This window comes from Cetorhinus maximus, chromosome 22 (genome assembly GCF_964194155.1).
Source record: "Cetorhinus maximus chromosome 22, sCetMax3.hap1.1, whole genome shotgun sequence".
Taxonomy (NCBI): Eukaryota; Metazoa; Chordata; class Chondrichthyes; order Lamniformes; family Cetorhinidae; genus Cetorhinus; species Cetorhinus maximus.
In genome coordinates, this window is record NC_135900.1 from 26,242,956 (window position 1) to 26,254,254 (window position 11,299).

The following is an 11,299-nucleotide window of genomic DNA, read 5'->3' on the forward strand; positions in this document are numbered from 1 at the left end:
ACTGTACTGTTATTTTATGGTTAAAGCCCTTTTTAATGATGCAACAATAATTCAGTAAACAAAAACATCAACAATATATTTAATAATATTGCTTCTGCAGCAATAACCTTTTATTGAATCTAAATTTCAACAGCTCTTTGTAGCAAAGGTTAATTTTACTGGTTGCTGATCTCCAAATACAAGGGTCATTTATAATAATCTTGGTGGTTTTCCATTTTGTTTCCTCCAGATGAAAGGTTCAAATTGACACATAAAAATAAAGTTTGGACATACTCTTTAAATGAGGTCACTGGATGTTACATAAACAAAACCAGTACCACATCGTTAACATCAATCTTATTTGTTTAGAAGACTGAAAAGCACTCCTGAACACTGGAATTGTTGAACAGGATCTGAAAGAAGTATCAAATGAAAAGTGACTCAAATGTTGCAATTTTTTTTCCAAGTAGCCTTCATTTTCCCTTTCCTAACTAAAAATCACAATCACATCAAACTCTAAAGACAATGGTTAAATCTTTGTAACATATTTGATCGTAGAAAAGCAACTTTAATGCTGCTGAATAAAACAGGAATTCTATACGGTGAGCACAGCAAATATCATCGGTTACAATTAATAAAAACTGTTCCGAAGAGCAGGACAAACTATTTGGGGGAGAAATTCAACTTATGGCCACTCGTTTTGTTCCTGTAAAATGAGCATTATGTCTCTGACTTTTGAGGCACAATCTGTGTGCCTGATCTGGTCTGGAAGTACACCAAACTCCATCTTCACTTGGGTGGGTTTTTAGTTGTCCAGGATTTCTTAAATATGCCTGAAATGGGCATTAAGGTCCTTAAATGCAAATCAGCATTCCGCATCTGTTGTAAGACTATGAATATGAAATTGAGGTCTTCAGAAGTTGCCTAGCCAGCAGTATTTAAAGGGATTGCTGGAAACCACTCAAAAAATAATCGGAATATTAGCATTATCTGCTTAAGGGTTAAATAATATTAAAACATCTATTTTTAGTCTTTAAAGAACCCATGTGATCCAAGGCAAAGTGGCACATTGGATCCAATATTGGCTGAGAGGCAGGAAGCAGAGGGTGATGGTAAAGGGATGTTTCTGTGACTGGAAGTCTGTTTCCAGTGGGGTTCCTCAGGGCTCAGCGCTGGGGCCCTTGCTGTTTGTGGTGTACATAAATGATTTGGACTTAAATGTAGGGGGTATGATCAAGCAGTTCGCAGATGACACAAAAATTGGTAGGGTGGTAATAGTGAGGAGGATAGCCATAAGCTGCAGGAGGATATCAATGGACTGGTCAGATGGGCAGAGCAGTGGCAAATGGAATTCAACCTGGAAAAGTGTGAGGTAATGCACTTAGGGAGGGCTAACAAGGCAAGGGATTACATTATGAATGGTAGGACCATGGAAAGTACTGAAGATCAGAGGGACCTTGGTATACATATCCACAAGTCCCTTAAGGTAGCAGGGCAGGTGGATAAGATGGTTAAGAAGACATATGGGATACTTGTCTTTATTAGCCAAGGCATATAATACAAGAGCAGGGAGGTTATACTGGAACTGTATAAAACGCTGTTTGGGACACAACTGGAGTACTGCGTGCAGTTCTGGTCACCACATTATAGGAAGAATGTGATTGCACTGGAGAGGGTGCAGAGGAGATTTACCAGGATGCTGCCTGGGCTGGAGGGTCTGAGCTATGAGGAAAGATTGGATAGGCTGGGGTTGTTTTCCTTGGATAAACAAAGGTTGAGAGGGGACCTGATAGAGGTGTGTAAGATTATGAGGGGCGTAGATAGGGTGGATAGGAAAGCACTTTTTCCATTAGTAGAGGGGGTCAATAACCAGGGAGCATAGATTTAAGGTAAGAGGTAGAAGGATAAGAGGGGAGTTGAGGAAAAAATTTTTCACCCAGAGGGTGGTGGGAGTCTGGAACTAACTGCCTGAAAGGGTAGTTGAGTCAGAAACTCTCGTAACATTTAAGAAGTATTTAGATATTCACTTGCATTGCCATAGCCTCCAGGGCTATGGGCCAAGCTCTGGAAAATGGGATTAGTGTAGGCGGATCTTTGTTAACCGGCGTGGACACGATGGGCCGAATGGCCTCCTGTGCTGTAAATGTCTATGAGAGTACAGATTAGTTTAAAAATCATCAAAACCCAACCAATTAAATATTCATTTTAAGTTTATCACTAAAGAGTCTAGCTGAAAAATAATGTTGTGAACGACAGGATTCATTTTAATCCTGGTCTCCAGTTCACCAGTTGTTCCTATGTTCGTAAAGCAGCATGAGCTGACTTCCCCAAGGTGGTACACATGTCAGAATTCCAACTGGTTAACTTGTAAGAATGCAGTATACCATTTCAATCGCTGGGAAGCGAAAATTACTTTTCATTTACGGAAACTATGTAACACCACTAGTTACAGCTTGCCATCCAGAAAAAGACCCATTTATCCCGACTCTCTGTTTCCTGTTGGTTAGCCAAACCTCTATCCAAGCTAATATATTACCCCTAACTCCGTGTGATCTTACCTTGTGTATTAATCTTTTGTGCGGCACCTTATCAAAGGCCTTCTGGAAGTCCAGATATACTACATCTACAGGATCTCCACTCTCCATTTTGCTTGTCACATCTTCAAAGAACTCTAGCAAATTAGTCAAACACGATTTGCCTTCCTTATTACCTGCTGTACCTGCATACTAGCTTTCAGCGATTCATGCACGAGGACACCTAGATCTCTCTGCACTGAAGCATTCTGAAGTTTCTCTCCATTTAAATAAGAAGGTGCCTTTTTATTCTTCCAACCAAAATGGATAACCTCACACTCATCCACGTTAAACTCCATCTGCCAAATTTTGGCCCATTCACCTAACCTGTCCATATCCATTTGTACATTTATTTCTTCATTGCAACTTACTTTCCCCACTATTTTGGTGTTATCTGCAAATTTAGCTATAGTACATTCTATCCCTGAATCCAAGTCATTAATATAGATTGTAAATAGTTGGGGCCCAAGGACCAAACTCTGTGGCACCCCACTAGTTACAGCTTGCCATCCAGAAAAAGACCCATTTATCCCGACTCTCTGTTTCCTGTTGGTTAGCCAAACCTCTATCCAAGCTAATATATTACCCCTAACTCCGTGTGATCTTACCTTGTGTATTAATCTTTTGTGCGGCACCTTATCAAAGGCCTTCTGGAAGTCCAGATATACTACATCTACAGGATCTCCACTCTCCACTTTGCTTGTCACATCTTCAAAGAACTCTAGCAAATTAGTCAAACACGATTTACTCTTCATAAAACCATGCTGACTCTGATGGATTGCATTTTGAATTTCCTAATGCCTCATTACTACTTCCTTAATAATGGATTCCAACAATTTCCCAACAACAGACGTTAAACTAACTGGTCTATAGTTTCCTACTTTCTGCCTCCCCTCCTTTTTGAATAAGGGCGTTATTTTAGCATTTTTCCAATCCACTGGAACCTTTCCAGAATCCAGGGAACTTTGAAATATTACAGCCAATGCACCCACTAGCTCCGGTGTCACTTCCTTTAAGACCCTGGGATGTAGGCCATCAGGTCCTAGGGATTTGTCACCCTTTAATCCCAATAGTTTGCTCAGTACTTTTTCTCTAGTGATAGTTCTAAGTTCCTCCTTCTCTATACCCTCTGCATTATCTGTTACCATTGGGGTGGTACTAGTGTCCTCCACCATGGAAACTGAGGCGAAATATTGATTAAGCATCTCTGCCATTTCTGTGTTCCCCACTATTAACTCCCCAGTCTCATCCTCCAAGGGACCAACATTCACTTTAGCTACGTACGTGTAGAAGTGATTGCTATCAGTTTTTACATTTTGCGCTAGTTTTCTTTCATAATTTACCTTTGCTCTTTTCATTATTTTTTTAGTAACCCTTTGTTGATCTTTAAAAGTTTCCCAACTTTCCAGCCTGCCACTGACCTTTGCAATTTGGTATGCCTTCGTTTTTGCCTTTATGTTATCTTTAATTTCCTTGCTTAGCCATGGATGCTTTTTCCCCCTCTTACCATCTTTCTTCCTCTTTGGAATATATTTTACTTGGGAGGAATTGAATATCTCCTTAAATATCCAACTGTCCTGCCTTGTAGTCTTCCTGCTCAGTCCACTAGGGCCAAATCTGCCCTCATGCCTATGTAGTTACCTTTGCTTAACTCCAGAACACTAGTGTGGGTCTCAAGTTTCTCGCCCTCAAACTGAACTTGAAATTCTGGCATGCTATGATCACTCTTCCCTAGAGGATCCTTTACTATGAGATCATTAATTAATCCCATCTCATTACACAAAACCAAATCCAGAATAGCCTGCTCCCTGGTTTGTTCCACAATAGATTGCTCCAAGATACAATCTCTAATACACTCTATGAACTCTGCCTCGAGGCTACCCTTGCCAATTTGATTACTCCAGTCTATATGCATATTAAAATCACCCATGATATTGCCGTGCCTTTCTTACATGTTCCCAGTATTCTCTGGTTTATACTGCCCTACTGCTGAAATACTGTTTGGGGACCTATAGATTACTCCCACCAGGGACTTCCTTCCCTTGCTATTTCTTATTTCTACTCAGACTGACTCTACGTCTTGCTCTCCAGTGCCTATATCATTCCTCACTATAGCACTGATCTCTTCCTTTACTAACAAAGCTACACCACCTCCTTTTCCTTCCTGCCTATCCTTCTGAAACACTGAGTACCCTTGGATATTCAACTCCCAAACCTGTTCCCCCTGTAACCACGTCTCAGTAATCGCCACCAAATCATACCCATTTATCTCTATTTGCGCTGTTAACTCATTAGTTTTATTCCAAATGCTACGCGCATTCAGATACAAAGCCTTTAAGTTTGCCCTATTATCAATTTTCCCTACTCTTATATGATTCTTTGGTGCAATATGGCGTTCACACACTGTCCCTTCCTTTCACTCTTTGGTAACAATCAGCCTCATCACTAACCTGCACTCTTACCCTCTCCTTAAAGTTTGATTTTTTATATTTACATGCAACTGAACCCTCCCCCCCCCACTATTTACTTTAAAGCCCTATCTACAACCCTAGTTATGCGATTCACCAGGACACTGGTCCCAGAATGATTCAAGTGGAGCCCATCCGAACGGAATGGCTCCCTCTTTCCCCAGTACTGGTGCCAATGTCCCATGAATTCGAACCCATTTCTCCCACAGCAATCTTTGAGCCATGCATTTACCTCTTTAATCTTATTGACCCTGTGCCAATTAGCTCGTGGCTCAGGTAGTAATCCGGAGATTATTACCTTTTTGGTTCTGCTTTCTAATTTAGCCCCTAGCTGCTCGTATTCCCTCAGCAGGACCTCTTTCCTCATTCTACCTATATCATTGGTACCTACTTGGACCACAACAACTGGATCTTTCCCCTCCCACCCTCCCACTCCAAGTTCCTCTGCAGCCCAGATGCGATATCCTTAACCCTGGCACCAGGTAGGCAACACAGCCTTCGGGATTCTCAATCCTGGTTACAGGGAACAGTTTCTATTCCCCTAACTATACTATCCCCGATTACAACTACATTTCTCCTTTCTCCCCCCACTTGAATGGCTCCCTGTACCACGGTGCTATGGTCAGTTTTCTCATCCTCCCTACAGTCCCCGCTCTTGTCCACACAGGGAGCAAGAATCTCGAACCTGTTGGATAAGGGCAAGGGCTGAGGCTCCTGCAGTGCTACTTCCTGGATCCCTTTACCTGCCTCGCTCGTAGTCACACCCTCCTGTCCCTGACCACTGGCCGAATTTAAGGTAGTTAATCTAAGGGGTGTGACTGTCTCCTGAAGCACAGCGTCCAGGTAACTCTCCCCCTCCCTGATGTGTCGCAGTATCTGAAGCTCAGACTCCAGCTCATCAACTCTGAGCCAGAGTTCCTCGAGCAACCAACATTTGCTACAGATGTGGTCACTAGGAACCACAATGGGGTCCACCAGCTCCCATATCATGCAGCTACAACACATCGCCTGGCCCTGCATCTCTATTTTATCTAATTAGTTTTTCAATTTGTTTTAAAGTTTCCTGCTGTTCTTTAGTTTATCAATCTGTAAAATATTTCTCCTATTTACCTTTAATCTGAAAGCAAGTTAGAATAGAGATTCAAAATACACTTTTTAAAATCAACTGGAACTCGCTCTCTTCGCTGAGTTGAAGCTGAAGTGTTACGCCTCCAATCCTGGGCCCTGTATTCACCTTTAATCTGAAATCAACTTAGAATAGGTAGTTCAAACTAGCCGCTACTTACCAACCAATTAACTTACGGTTTTCCTGTGATGTCACTCTTTGTTTTTTTCACTCAGCAACAGGGACTGTAGAGGACTCTCTTCCCAGACTGCTTCACGGCGACGGTGACTGCAGAGGACTCTCTTCCCAGACTGCTTCACGGCGACGGTGACTGCAGAGGACTCTCTTCCCAGACTGCTTCACGGCAACGGTGACTGCAAAGGACACTCTTCCCAGGCTGCTTCATGGCAACGGTGACTGCACAGAACACTCTTCCCAGACTGCTTCACGGCGATGGTGACTGCAGAGGACACTCTTCCCAGACTGCTTCACAGTGATGGTGACTGCAGAGGACACTCTTCGCAGACTGTTTCACACGGTGACGGTGACTGCACAAGACACCCTTCCCAGACATAAGCATGCCTGTTTAATCTTTATAATCCAATCATCTATGTAGGATCGTTTATTTTTATTGAAATGCCTAATTTTCTACTTAATTTTGAAAAGCAATTAATTATCAAGCATTGGACTTCAGTTAAACTACATTACTCGTCAATCTCCACAAGACCAATTCTAAATTTCCAGTTGAGTTTTTTTCATTTGTTCACCAGATGCGGGCGTCACTGGCTAGACCAGCATTTATTGCCCATATTGCTGATGTCAAGAACAATTAAAGGGGGAATTGGTTTATTCAAATTTACCCTCCGCTTCTTGCAGGACCTGTTTTCCATATGTGAATGCTCCAGTGCTTCACCTGCCACCTGCTGAACTCACACGATGTGGCACTAACCAGCACAAAAGGCCCCCTCACCAGTGATATTTAAAGGGATCATGCAGTGCTTACAGGTTCTTTGCTGGTTTCAAATTTCCAGCTGCTGAATAACTTCTGGATGTCTTTTATCATACTGGAAAGTTCTATTTGTGTAAATAGAGAAGGATTTTGCTGCTTTTGTACTGTTATTGCCTGCCTTAGAAATCGCCTGGTTGTCGTCATGGGTGGTCTCGTTGGGCTGTCTTTGGATGAGGGAGCGACAAGGAAGACACCACACAGCAGGAGCAGCTGCCAGAAGAGAGAGAAGGAGGAGTGCACTGCGCAGAGAGCAAAATCACAGTGGGTATTCAGGGAGAACTTTTCATACACAAACTTCATTCAGGACCAAAGACTCAGGAGACTTCACTGAGCCAAGGAAGCTGTCACTGAGCTATATTGCCTGCTGCAGCCACTACTTAAGCCTCAAACCACAGCATAGACAGCACTGTCTGTAGCTGGCAAGGTTATGAATCTTTGGAATTCTCTGCCCTAGGAGTCTGTGGAGGCTTAATTGTTTATTATGTTCAGGACTGAGATCTATAGATTCCTGCATATTAAAAACATCAAAGATACGGGGATAGCGCCAGAAAATGGTGTTGAAGTAGAAGATCAGCCATGATCTCATTGAATGGTGGAGCGGACTTGAAGGGCTGAATGGCCTACTCCTGCTCCCATTTCTTATGTTCATATGACAAGCTAATAAGTACAAGACTACTTGGATGCATCTAAGGTCAAAACTGTGACATATGATTGCCTACATCATTGTGCGTCAGAGGGATCTCCAGGATGTATGAATTACCCTTGCAATGTGAGGTGCAGAATGTTGGACAGATCACAGACTAATCAGGGAAATTCTCAACTTGCAATTTGCTGCAACTCAGTGCAAGCAACCAAAAGTCATCAGAGCCCCTTTCAATGTGGCTAAACTGAGTAACATCGCTTGCTACAATTAATTTCACAACACACTTGATCAAAAACTCAAAGCTAGCATACCCCTAGTTGGAGACTGCATTGAGAAGTGGAGCAAATCTAAAGACATTGGGCCGTAACTACCAAACTCCAGGGCAATGTATCTGGGGGGTACCACAAAGATGCCCAGGGGGAACACCCCACCCCCACCCCCCGACCCCCGCCGGAGGTTCCCAGGTAAGGATTGCATGCCAACTGCCGGTAAGTGCAAACTACCACCACCCCCTCCCGGGACTAACCGCCTATCCGACCACCCCCCAGCGACTATCCGACCCCACCCCAACTGTCGACCAACCCCGACTGTCTGCCCTCCCCCCGAATGCCCAACCCCTCCAACTGTCCTACTCCATCCACCCCATCGTCTGTTCAACCCCTCATCGACTGTCTGACCCATAAGTGGCTGGGTGTTTAAACCTAACTGTTTTACAGCAGCCAGTGCTATGCAAAGGGGGCCTGGGATCCTTCCATCTGACTGAAGGCCTCAGGAGCACACTACCCTGCACAAATCTTGTCCAGCCTGAGTCGGTAGGTCGTGCGAGACAGGATTGAGAAGATTTCCAGGTGAGAAAATAGAAGCGGAGTGGCAATCCGACTCTGGTCACCTTTCTGTAGAAGTTCAGGCCCATTGTCACTGAAACAGCAAACACTTTCCTTGGACTGAAGAAGCGAGCGCATCAGGATTGGTTCGATGACAATGACAAAAATATCTCTCAAATCTTGCATGCCAAAAATAGAGCATATATGGAGTGGCAGAATGATCCAAGTTCCATCTCCAAACGAGACAAGTTTCGACACCTGAAGAGCAAAGTTCAGAGAGAGCTGCGTGTGATACAAGACAGATGGTGGGATAGGAAAGCTGAAGAATTACAACAATATGCAGACTCCCACAACTCAAAAAAGTTATTCAGTTCTATCAAAATGGCATATGGACCTTCTAGGACAGGCCCCACACCGTTTATCTCGGCTGATGGGTCATCCCTGATCAAAAATCAGGCAGAAGTAAGAGACAGATGAGCAGAACACTCCAGCAGCCTGCTGAACAGACCATCTGCCGTCAAGCTCACAGCCCTCAACCATGTTCCTCAGCGGCCAGTCCTTGGCGAGGTTGACTTGCCTTCTTCTGTTGATGAGATGAAGAAAGCCATTAGGCAGATGAACTCATGCAAAACTTCCAGAAAAGATGGAATCCCAGCAGAAATTTTCAAAGCGGCAGGCCCTAACATGATAGAGGTCTTCCATCATATCCTCTTATGCATTTGGAATGAAGAAAAGATGCCAAATGACTTTTGCAATGCCATGATTGTTGCTCTCCACAAAAACAAAGGCAGCAAAGCTGAGTGTGGCAACTACAGAGATGTCTCACTTCTGTCCATAGCAGGAAAGATATTTGCTTGCATTACCCTGAACAGACTTATCATTGGAGCGGAAACAAATCTACCTGAGGCTCAAGCGTGGTTTTCGACTAGGCTGCAGCACGATGGATATGATGTTCACTGTGACCAGGTCACAGCACAGTAGATATGATGTCCACTGTGACCAGGTTGCAGCACAGTGGATATGATGTTCACTGTGAGGCAAATCCAAGAAAAAATGCCTTGAGCAGAACTTGGCCCTTTACTTCATTTTTATTGACCTTGCAAAGGCCTTTAACCCAGAAAACAGGGAGGCCCTCTGGACAATTCTGGAATGGCAAGGTTGCCCAGAAAAATTTGTCAAGATCATACGATGGAATGGCGGGCCAGGTCATTTTAAATGGTGAATCATCAGCTCCCTTTGAGAACTCAAAGAGTTCATGGAGTGAAGCAGGGCTGCATTCTAGCATGAGTCCTCTTTAACCTGTTCTTTACCTGCGTCCTTAGCCATGTTGTCAAGGATCTCGAAGAGGTCTCTGATATTGTCATGATGGCTCATTCTTTGAACTACGACGTCTAAGTTCAAAACCCAAAACTTATGAGAAACTCATCCAGGAATTCCTTTTCACTGATGATTGTGCCTTAATGGCTCACAAAACAAAAGATTTGCAGATCATGGTTGACAGATTTTCAGAGGCTACTAAGCTATTTGGATTGACCATCAGCCTTGGAAAAACTGAAGTTCTATAACAGCCCTCGCCAAATTCCATCATTGTTCGACCAGATATCTCCAGCAATGATACAAAGCTGAAGAATGTTGATAGCTTCAAATATGTCCAATTATCTCCAGTGATGGTTTGCTTAATAATGAGACATCAGCCAGGATCAGCAAGGCGAGCCAGGCACTGGGAAGGCTTCGCACCAGAGTAATAAGCCACCACAGCATTAGACTGTCCACAAAGATCAAGATGTACAATGCTCTTGTTATTACTTCCCTCCTCTATGGCTGCGAGTCGTGGACTTTATACCACAAACACATCAAGCATTTGGAACAATTTCACATGCGTACTCTTCATTTCATCTTGACATCCGCTGGCAAGACCAGATCACAAACCTCAAAATCTAAGACAGAGCCCAAGCAATAAGTATTGGGGCAACGCTCCTGAGAGCCCAACTACACTGGATCGGGCATGGGGCATGTGATGAGAATGGAGGACCATCATATTCTGAGACAGCTGCTGTGTGGAGAGCTAGCGTCTGGTGAAAGAAACCAAGATCAGCCGGGCAAGCGCAACAAGGACATGCAAAGACAAAGAATTCTGAAGTAGTGCAGCATCAAGCCTAATGAGCTGGAAGAACCAGCGTGAGAATGAACTCACTGGAGAGCCCTGATCCATAGAGCTTCTGTCACCTTTGAAAAGTATTGACATCAACTTCTTATTGCTGCCCGTGAACCATGTCTTGGAGCAGAATCTGTTCATGTCACAACATATGAGTTCCAATGTCCCACCTGTTTCCTACTCTGTGCATCTATACTGGGACTAGGAACATAAGAACAGGTGTAGGCCATCGACCCTGCTCTGCCACTCAATTAGTTCATGGCTGAACATCTACCTCAATGCCATTTTCCCGTACTATCTCCATATCCCTTGATGTCATTAGTCTCCAGAAATCTATCAATTTCTATTTTCAACATCTCAATGATTGAGCTTCCACGGTCCTCTGGGGTAGAGAATTCCAAAGATTCACCACCCTTTGAGTGAAGAAATTCCTCCTCATCTCAGTCTTAAATGGCCTGCCCTTATTCTGAGACTGTGTCCCCTGGTTCTAGATTCACCAGCGAGGCGAGCCAGGCACTCGGAAGGCTTCGCACCAGAGTAATA

The 11,299-nt window shown here is 43.7% G+C and overlaps 1 long non-coding RNA gene across 1 annotated transcript; it reads right to left on the reverse strand.

Annotated features, from left to right (window-relative positions):
* Positions 1 to 453: 453 nt before the first annotated feature.
* LOC144696359 (uncharacterized) lies at positions 454 to 2,620 on the reverse strand. The gene is made up of 2 exons (XR_013580153.1): positions 2,538 to 2,620; positions 454 to 929 (listed from the first exon to the last, which is right to left on the reverse strand). It is a non-coding gene; the product is annotated as an uncharacterized LOC144696359 (long non-coding RNA).
* Positions 2,621 to 11,299: the final 8,679 nt, after the last annotated feature.